Source organism: Molothrus aeneus, chromosome 3, assembly GCF_037042795.1.
Source record: "Molothrus aeneus isolate 106 chromosome 3, BPBGC_Maene_1.0, whole genome shotgun sequence".
Taxonomy (NCBI): domain Eukaryota; kingdom Metazoa; phylum Chordata; class Aves; order Passeriformes; family Icteridae; genus Molothrus; species Molothrus aeneus.
In genome coordinates this window covers 67,985,742-67,995,808 of record NC_089648.1, presented here as the reverse complement: position 1 = coordinate 67,995,808, position 10,067 = coordinate 67,985,742, and the positions used below count along the sequence as shown (strand labels likewise).

The 10,067-nt window shown below is 43.7% G+C and overlaps 1 long non-coding RNA gene across 1 annotated transcript; it reads right to left on the bottom strand.

Annotated features, from left to right (window-relative positions):
- Positions 1–2,662: 2,662 nt before the first annotated feature.
- On the bottom strand, positions 2,663–5,826 carry LOC136554825 (uncharacterized). Its single transcript, XR_010783386.1, has 2 exons — positions 4,953–5,826; positions 2,663–4,872 (listed from the first exon to the last, which is right to left on the bottom strand). It is a non-coding gene; the product is annotated as an uncharacterized lncRNA (long non-coding RNA).
- Between the last annotated feature and the right edge of the window lie 4,241 nt (positions 5,827–10,067).

The following is a 10,067-nucleotide window of genomic DNA, read 5'->3' as shown; positions in this document are numbered from 1 at the left end:
TGTAGGTGCACCATGTTCATAGGTCTTTTTCTCTTCTCCTGTAAAAATACTTAACACCTTGTGAACATTTCTTTTTAAACCAAAAAAAAAAGTTTCCAAGCCATTCACATGAGCAAGATGACATGGTTTTATTTTTGCTGTAAGTGAAAGTCATCATGGTCTGTGAAAAGCTGAGTGGGAAATAATGCTCTGCCTTACAGCAGGCAAGAAAACCATCTGGGAATCATGAATTGAAGGTTCCACAGTTAATTATCTTGCAGGCTACTGTAGGCCTTTTGTTATATGTAGGTATAGCCTCCAGTGTTTGGAGGATCTCCACGTTCTTGATCACTTGCCTACAGGAAGGAAAGAGTGCCCATGGGATCCATCTCCATCCAAAGCCAAGCTCTGCAGCCTCTGTTTTGTGTGGGGCCATTAAAACCCAGGCACCTGTTTCCTATTGACAGGCTACACTCACTACGCTCTTTAGAAAGTTCTTCACAATGAGTGCTGTCAGTTTTTGATTAAGTAGCCTCCAGTTGGCATTTTAGGAGAGGTGAAAATACTATAGCTTTATGCAGCTACATTTATTTAAAGAAGCAAGTGCTGTTCCATGTGCCCCAGCTACAAATGGCCAGTACTTTTGAGATGTAGTCAGGAGACACAGTGAGAAGTGACAGTATTAGAAATGATTCCCTGTGAAATATCCTTCATTTCCTTCCTTCACAGCACTAATCTGAATCCTGAAAGCAGTCCAGCATTTTGCGATCTCTGTGATTTTCAGGCTGTCCTTCTCCCACGCTGTGGGAGGACAAGCTGTGCCTCCTGCAGGTGCCGCCACGTTGATGGATGTCAGCAGAGCTCCAGAAAGCTTTATACTGTATCCCATCCCGCCCCACCCCATCCAGAAGAGTGCTACCAAGCAAGGAGGATGCTGCAGGCATCCCTCGTCCAAGTGGGGACATCAGAAAATCTGAACAGAGCAGAGCCTGGGAAGTACCTTGTTGTCCTTGTTGTACCTTGTCTGTGTCCTTGTTGTACCTTGGCTGTCCTTACTGTACACTGTGGCTTCTTTTTGCTTCCTCAGGTTTAGGAGGGCCTGGCTATAAGATCATGGGTCCTACACCTTTCGGATTGCACAGAGCTGGTGGCAAGGCAGCAACTTGAAGTAAGTGTTGCTGGTTATGAATATATCCAGCTTTTGGGTTGTACTTTGTAGGTTTGAAAGTTGTGCTATTTTGCCACTGTTAAAAATGCTGTCTTTTTGCGCGGTGTGGTAACATGGAAACTACACTGTGAATTGTTCTCTCTGTGTTAATACTTAAATATTTTGTTCTCTTCCATCAAGCAAACTGCTCAAAGCAATATTCTTGTTTATTACATTCTTGAAAATCTCAAAATTTTAACAGGTTAGTTCTTTATGTTAACCTACTGAGAACAAACTTCTAGTATGCATTTGCTAAAACAATGTTTTTCAGCTTGTGAGGGCAGAGCAGAGCCTGGAGGTTTTGTGAAATGCCTCCCTGTCTGTCAGGGCCCACCTTGAGCTGACACTGAGCTCTGCAGCCATGAGTTTGTAACCTTTGGTCCTGGAGATGCCCTGGCAGCTTCCTTAGTTTTGCCATAGGGTTTTCTAGCTTGAGTAAAATATTTCTCCAGGTGGAGCTGGCTGGAAGGTCATGTGGAACTGTGAGCTGTTCCTATGATGACTCTTGTTGGTCATCCTGGGGATTCCTCTTCCTTTGTGATGGATGGAGAAGCTTTCATCCAGGGAAAGAGTTGGGGGATGAAGGGCTGCAGTTGTGGTGCTCCCTTTGCTGCTATTCACTGTACAAGTCCCTTTTACCAGCTCCCTCAAGCTCCCTTTCCTTCCTTCCTTCGCTCTCACCTTTTTCCTTTTCCTCAGAGGTTTCACTGAGTCTTATGCCAGCTAAGTCTGGTTTACATCCATCTTTTAGCCAGTAAAGAAGCTAATGAAAATGTCCCCATAAAAAAGCACTCTGGATCTCTGCTGTTGGTCTGTAATGACTCTCACCAGAGTAGCTCAAGATACTGATCATGGCAATTCCCTATGGCTGCTTGTGATTTTATCGCCACTGGACAGATGGGAAGGCAGGAGGCAGAGGGGGTGCTCCAAGCACAGGCTCAGCTCTGCCTCCCCTCATGCTGCTGCCAGAGGAACAAGGCTCCTGTGAGCACAGTCAGGACCCCCATGGCTGGCTGGGGTGGGATACACAGCTGCTCCCAGCCCTTGGCAACTTGCACAGGAGGGCGAGCAGGATACTTCCTATCTAAATAAGATGACAGAACTGAATAAATGGAGAGCAGGTACTGAGTTAAGGAGGCCAGGGTGCTCCTAGAGTAGAAGATTTTTTCCAGGGTGAGGAGAGGAGGCAGGCAACGGGAGTGAGAGCTTTGAGGAAGTGAAGAGGATCCTCCACTCTGTCTGGGAAAGGATTCATGAGAGAGAGAAGAAATGACTCTCAAGAGTGATGACTGGGGAGAAGCAAGCATTAGGTGTGCTTGGGTTTGGGGGATTATGGCAAGGACTTGACTTCCTTTTCTGTGGAGAGGAGCCAGCTTTGGGGTGGGGAACAGGGGGTCCAGTGATCTTGTCATCCTCCATTACCATCTGACCTGATCACAATGAACAGTCAAGAGCCCCATCAAGCTCTCAATAAGCTTTAAGGAAAGTGAAGTAATATTTAGATTTTATTTTTCTGTGATTTTTTAAGAAATTCTTATTACCTTGTTTGAGATCCTTTCTCAGAAACTGATTCATAAAAATGGTAGTTAAATTTTAATTGAACAATTACTCTGACTGCTGCCTTACGGCTTGCAAAATTACTTCAGCAGACTAATTTTGGAGTGGGATGTTTTGTCCTTTGACATGATGCTCCCATACGAGCAGTTCTGTGTAATTTCCTCAGTCTTCTCATCTCATTACAGTGAAAGGAGGTTGTGTCCCATTAATTCCAGCAGGGGCTGGTTGCAGTGCCCAGACACGTGCCAAGCACGGAGTCTCCCAGAACATTACCGGCTCACAGAGGCATCGCTCACCCTTTCCAGATATCAAAGTTTTTTGTCCTCTGCCTCAGGGTAAAGTAGGTTTGCGGGAAGTATCGGGAAAGCAATCTAAAAAAATAGAAAGGCATCCCCAAGGGAACACCTTTCTTAAGGGTGGAAAGCAACTTTTAATTAAAGAGGGGGAGAGCAAGAAGTAGCAATCTCCTGCTTTAATGCATCAACACATGGACTATGTGCAATATGGGTAACAAAACTCTTGCAGGGACACATTCAAGGCTGACTGATTCTAAATGAAATCCACCTTAAAATTACTGAAGCAGTTTTTCCCTCGTGACATGGCAGCTTCTTTCCTGAATAGCACAGGGAAAGCACAAGCTCTGCCTGGGGGAGGATGATGGAGCTGGAGTCAAACAGTGCACATGAGCTGCCATGGCTCCCCCATGTGCAGAGGTGCTTGGGTACATGCAAACTTGTTTCTACCTGATGTGTAAATCAAGTAAATCTATGGGTCATTAAAAATGACAATTTCTACCCAAACAGAAGGTGCAAAAGGTGCAAGATGGGCTTTAGCATAAATACATTGGATAACATTGCTGGAAAAGAGGACTTGTAAAATTTTAAGTCCTTGGTGACACCCACCTTGAAAAGAATTCAACAGCCAGTCCTGTTTTTTTCCAATACCAGCTTCTGTTATGTTCTCAGAGATATGTATGCCCTGGGAGTCTGGGCTTGCTCCTCTTCTAGGAGCTCCAGCATCAAAGAAGTGACTTTTGCCTTTTTCTTTCCACTCCAGGAAGCTCATAGCATTTAGTGCCTTAAATCCCACACTCCAGGCTTCCACCTCCAGCAACTTTCCTGCTTGCCAGTGCTACTACATTTTGCTCCATCCAACCTGGGACCTTGAGGTGAGAGCAGATTCTCCTCACAAGCAGACTCTTCAGCATCTTGGGAAAGAAACTTTTCAGCTGCACTTAGCATTTCTGATCTCAGCGTTGGCTGCTGCCCAGCCTGCTCAAATGGTTTGCACCATTGCCAGTGGGAAAGCTTTTATATAAGGGAACATAAATAATTTTCAAAAGTGCTTTAACTGTCATAAAGTGTCTTAATGGGTAGCATTTAATCTAAACAGAAAATCCCAAATGCCTATGTCAATTATATGAGTTGTTTTTCTTAAATATCAGAAGTTAGGATGTTCTTTTTTTATTTACATTTTATTACTTAATGCCAGTATGAGGGAACATCTTCTGTTAAATTTAGGTCATGTTTGTAATTTCTCATCTTTCAGGGTTTTATATGAGACTCAGAACTCCCCTTCCACCCACAGAGCTGAGGCTGCTGGCAGCAATGCCTAATGCTTGCCCAAGCCTGAGAAGCTGCCTGAGGTCCAGGAAATTGCTAGAGTTAAAGCTGACTTCAGTTCCTTTAAAGGCATTTAAACAGATGGTAGGTGTGCCTGGAGATCTGTAGCTAATCTACTTCTGCATTTCTAGGGTCCTGTCCACAAAGGTATTAGAAGTTTGAAGTAGGCAGTGGGTGACCATCATCTGTCATTTAGGCAAGGACAAGGGGCTTGGGAACATAAGAGGACAGAGACAAGGTCACAGATCAAAAAGTGATCACTGAAGCAGTCTTGCTAATACAAGCAGATTATAATTCTGACTGAAAACCAAATCTTTTTGCTTTAGGGAGATGAAAAGCAGTTCCCAGGTTGTTATGTGAATAAGATCAGATCAACAACTTGATTTTTCAGAAATTCACAATTCTAAATTGTAGAAATTCACAATTTGCACAGTCAGATAGCTGGGGAGACATACCTTTGAAAGTAGGACCATAAACTGACTCTCCTTCATCTCCCTTTCCAGGTATCTGCAGGGTAGATAAAAGTAGTCATCAGAGACCATGGTTATCCCAGGCATTTGTCACAGGGTTGTCAATGAGCAGCTCACCTGAGGTCAGAGACATGGGTTGCCCATCAGCCTGGGGAAACAACCGCTTCCATCTCTGTTTCACTACTGAAATTTTGACAGACCTTTGGGCAGAGCCCTGCTTCCATTCCAGAAGACAGTCTCTCTTTTAATTATTTCCTGCAGTGTGTTTAATTGCTGATGCTCTGAGAAGGTCCAGCATCTCCTGCTGGGAGAGCTACGGCACTGGCAGCGCTGAGCCATGGAAGCAGTGTCCCAAAGGACATCTGTCAGAGGGAGTAAAGTTAGAAGAAAGAAGGATGAAAATGCACCTGTGATTTTATGGTAAGTTAAGGCAACTAACTTGTCTAAGAAAGGAGAATTGATAAGAGTGAAATTCCTGTTCAGCTGAATGAGGTACTAAGGAAAACGGATCTTTTTGTTTTGTTTTTTAAGTAGTCTGGTTTTGCTACATCATTTAGACATTTTCCAGTTATCATTAGTCCTCTACAGTAGCAAACTTAATATTGCTTTTATGGACTACATAGATTACTCATTTGCTTCAAGTTCACACCGCTCCTTGCAGTGCTGGGGCTGAAGCTCAAGAGGTCACCTCTGCCATAAACTTGGTCACATGGAAAAACAGGTGCTGGAGCAGCCCCACCATCATCACTGCCACAGGCATCCACCATGGGCCCGTGGCACTCTGGCCACCATGAGTCTGAGTCTGTCAACAGGGCCCAGTTCCACGGCAACACCAGACACCAGCCCACACCCTAACCTGCACTTCTAGGCACTTCCCAAGCCTAATGTAAGCAGATTTCAACTCTGTGGGAGGTTAGAAAATGCTCCAATTTCTGTTTTCCCCTGAAGGAAGGAAAGCATGTGGCAGAGCAGAGGACTGAAGCCAGCTCTTTCCAGAGCTCTTGATGGATGCTGTCAGTAATACTTAAAGGATGAAGAGACTCTTGCTAATAGCAATTGCCCAGCAAAAAGTGATAAGTAAAAGCAAACATGAGAGAACTGCTTCCCCCCTCCACCCCCAGCGGGCCTCTGCTCAAGGATTTCCTGAGATCTCTGTGTTTTAATTCCCCCTGGCAGCTCTTTTCCATTTGAATTTCCTTGCTTTTCAGGGAAATGTGAAAGTCTGGCATCCACAAATTTCTGTGGCAATGAGATTTACAGCTTAATTACATCCCGTGTAAAATGTGTGCCTCCTTTTGACGCAGAAACTCCTACCCAGAGCTGCATGTGCTGGGCACTGCTGAGCCATCATTCCCACCGGCAGCGCGTGCACGGAGCCATTCCAGAGGGGTCGTGGCTCCTGCAGCAAAGCTTTGTGCCAGCGCGGCAGCTTTGCTCTCTTCTGCCTCATGCAGCATGTGCAAAAGCTGCTTTGTGGGACAGCTGCAGGTTCAGCTTCGGCTTCTAGCAACACAGCGGGGTCAGGTCACTTTTCATCTCGGAGCACCGTGAACTTTCACGTGTCAGAGTCCTGTTGCAGATGAGACAGTTGTGATTTTCATGCAGAACAAACCTATGTAAAATTGAAAAAGCCCAAACCAACTGATTTCTCATTTTAGTAACAATGTGCACTTTTTCTGCAACTGTATATCCCACTGGCCTTAGAAAGTGATACATTTTTACATAAGCACAGAGTGAGAACCAAAAAGCCTCTGAACTAAGTGTTGCTAAATTACAGTGTCTATAAAAAACCCAGACTGAGAAAGAAATCACAGGTTGCAGATGGGCCTCCTCCAGGTAGCCCTGAAGTCTCTCTGGTCTGGCTCAGTGGTAGTTTCCTACAGTGATTCATTAGGGCAATGCCTTTTTAAGAGTTTTGTTGGGATTTGTAGCAGTGCTGAATTTGAAGAGCTCTATCCTCACAATATCAGAGACTGTGAGGATCAGATTCTCAATGTTTAGCTACCACAGCTGCTCCCTTGCTTGAAAGATCCATGCACAAGGTATTATAATTTCATGTGATGATGTTCTCCTGCTGAAAAAGGGCAGAAAAACGAGGCAGACAAAACAGTTTGGACAAGGAGACATGTTAAAATGGTAAGACAAGGCAGTTTTAATTCACAGCCAGGTCCTGGGTGGCAGCAGATGAGCTGAGGTGCGACAGTAGGTAACTGCAAGCACCACATGCAAATACAGGGATGTTTTGTGGGCTGTGACTGAGTGATGCAAAGGAAAGCCCTTTCCTTCCTCCTCTCAAAGGTAGGCAGCACAGCTGCTGGAGCCTCTGCAGGCTGTAAGCTAAGCAGAATCTAATTTTGGTTGCCAGACCATATGGCTTTCGCTATAGCCAAAAATGTCTACAGCAGCCTTATGTAAAGTCCAGAGCAGAAGCAGTGTACCCAGAGTCAAATATAAAATCAGATTCAGAAAATACTGTCTTGGCTATCTATTTTTCCCTACATCCATATTTTTAGGTTGATAGAGATTAATACAACTGAAGTTTATTGGGCTTTTTGAAACATCTCTTTTCTCCTTTTTGCACAACAACATTTAGGGATTAAAACCAGAGCAATCCACTACATATAATTTTAAAAAAACCTGAGATTGATGTCTTCATTTTGTCAATATGCTTGAATTTACACACAAGAAATTCTGTTATTGAAATTTAAGTTTGCACATACATAGGACTGGCTCTCATTAATCCTTTTTCTTTGAAAAAATTACTTTTTTTTAAACTGATAATTTCTAGATATTCTTACTGTCATTGTGGGCAAGAAAGGGAATTAACTATAAACATAATAGTCACCAGAGAGTCAAAGTCAAGAAGAAAAGCAATGATTAGTCTAAGAAGCATAACAGGACTATTTTTCTGAAAATTTATGTTGGGTTTCTTTTATAAAAAAGCATGCCAAGAACCACCACTTGTCTCAATCTACTCTGCTTATTATTTCTCCACTTCTTTTCTCATCACTTGGTGATTCAGGTGCATTAAATTCTATTCAACAGATTGCCAATTATGAAAATGACATATATTAAAATCCTGAACAGGGTGACTAATATTAACTGTAGACTCTATTTATTAGCTCTTTATGACAACATGATATTGTTCTGCAGGTCTTTTTGTAGTACTTAGATGAGGATAAATGTTCTGTGGGTGGCAATAGTTAGATGTGAATTAGCTGGTGCTGTTCTGCTTGCCAGTTGTGGTAGATGGGCTGTTCTGCATTCAGTTCAGAGAGGAAAACAATTACCACAAAGAAAAATATGGAAAGCACACGAGGCTGTGTAGCACCTTTAAACAATGATCCTGAAAGCCTTTCAAAGGTTGAGCAGCAATGCTCTTGGAAATTTGAAGTCCTTTGAAGAATACACACATACCCTGACACAAGACCCAAGAGTTTTGCTTCTGTGTGATTCTTAGAGGGTTTTCTTTGTCCAAACTTCTCCACCTGGTGCAGCTGCAGCTGTTTCAGCTCCTTCCAGTCCAAAATAGCATCTAAAAAAACCTGAGAAAGAGAAGAGAAAGCAGACAAAATTAATGAAAAAAAAATATGCATTTGCACACACAGATGTATTTGAGAGAGACCCCTAGATGATGGTGCTAAAGCAGAGCTGCTAGGGGTCACTGAGAGACATCTAGGTGAAGGGCAAGTAAAATCACCAAATCACAGAATGGGTCAGGTTGGAAGGGGCCACAGTGGTCATCTGGTCCAACCTCTCTGCCCAAGCAGGGTCATCCCAGAGCACAGGGCACAGGATTATGTCCAGAACTTAGCAAGTTCTCCCTCCAGTGAGGGAGACTCCACAACTTCTGTGGGCCATGTGTTGCAGTACATTCAGTTACTCACACAGGAAATTTCTTCCTCATGTCAGAAAAATTTGCAGGTCAGGGTAGTTTGCTAACTAAAGCAAAAGTCTGCTTCCTGCTATTCCAAAGATACTTTCAATTAGGTAGGATTAAAATATTAGCCAGAAATGACCAGTAAGCGTACTACAGTGAGATGCTGAGAATATGCCTGGATGAGTTTTTCCATTTGGAAGAATTGCTTGGGACAGATATGATCAATAGTCCCTCTGTTGTGGAAAAGCATTTATTGTTCACAGTGCTTTACAGAGGATCTGAAAAGGGATAGGGCATAGAGAACTGCGTTAGCTCATGGGACTGCAACTCTGCAAGAAGCAGACTCTTTAATTAGTCTCTAATGACTAAGTAAAAGTGGTTCTGACATCATAGCTCTGGAGAGTAGGCATTACTTCTTCCTTCTCTGCTCTTAGCAAGAACCTGCAGTGCAGGACAACTGGGAAAAAGGTCTGCACGGATGGACTTCTGCCCATGGGAAGATAAGCATGGCCAGGAAGGAGCCTTGGCTGCTCCCACAGGCCAGGGCACGCCCGATGTGCAAACAGGCCTCCTCCCAGGCACTCCCAGCTCAGACTCAGCTTCTCTGGGATAACCATACTCACACAGGATACTGGCAGGGACACAGTCTGCTGCAGGCTTGGAAGACATGGGGAGACAGGAAACGTACCCAGCTGCTGTGCTCACACAGGCACAGGGCTGGTGATTAGGAATGAATCCCATACTAGCTTCCACAGTTAAGGTGAAGTGGGAAAAGACTGAAAAACCCCACATCCCAGCACACCAGGACAGGCATTAGCAAACACCAACCATGACCTTCACCACAATGACTAACCAGCTACAACACTGAAACGAGTCTTTCACAAACAAAGAAACAAGCAAAACTCTTTCCTCAACAACTGGCAAGATCAATGCCAGGCTCAATATCCTTAATTTTAACCTGTGAATAGGCATTCAGTTGGAAAGAGTTTGTGATGAGGTAGAGTCCTCTCCTTTTCCTCTTAGATGCTGAGAAAAAATTGCTGTACAATCCCTAGTAGCACTTTCTTTTCCTATTGGCAGAGTAATTTGCTTTTACAGCCCATATGAAATAAATACTCTGATATTCATTTATCAAAACCCAAGATGCCGGACTGGAAAGCCAAGCAGGGGAATTACACATAAAACAGGCAAATGCAGGCTCCAGAGTGTGTTTGCTTTACCTCTCAGGGATTTGTTTCAACTTGCACCTGGAGAACCAACCAAAATCTTCAGAAAAAGCCAAAATCTGATAAACTTGCATTTGGAAAAAAAAAAAGTGAGATCCTATTAGAGTTCAGCTACACTGGGTAACT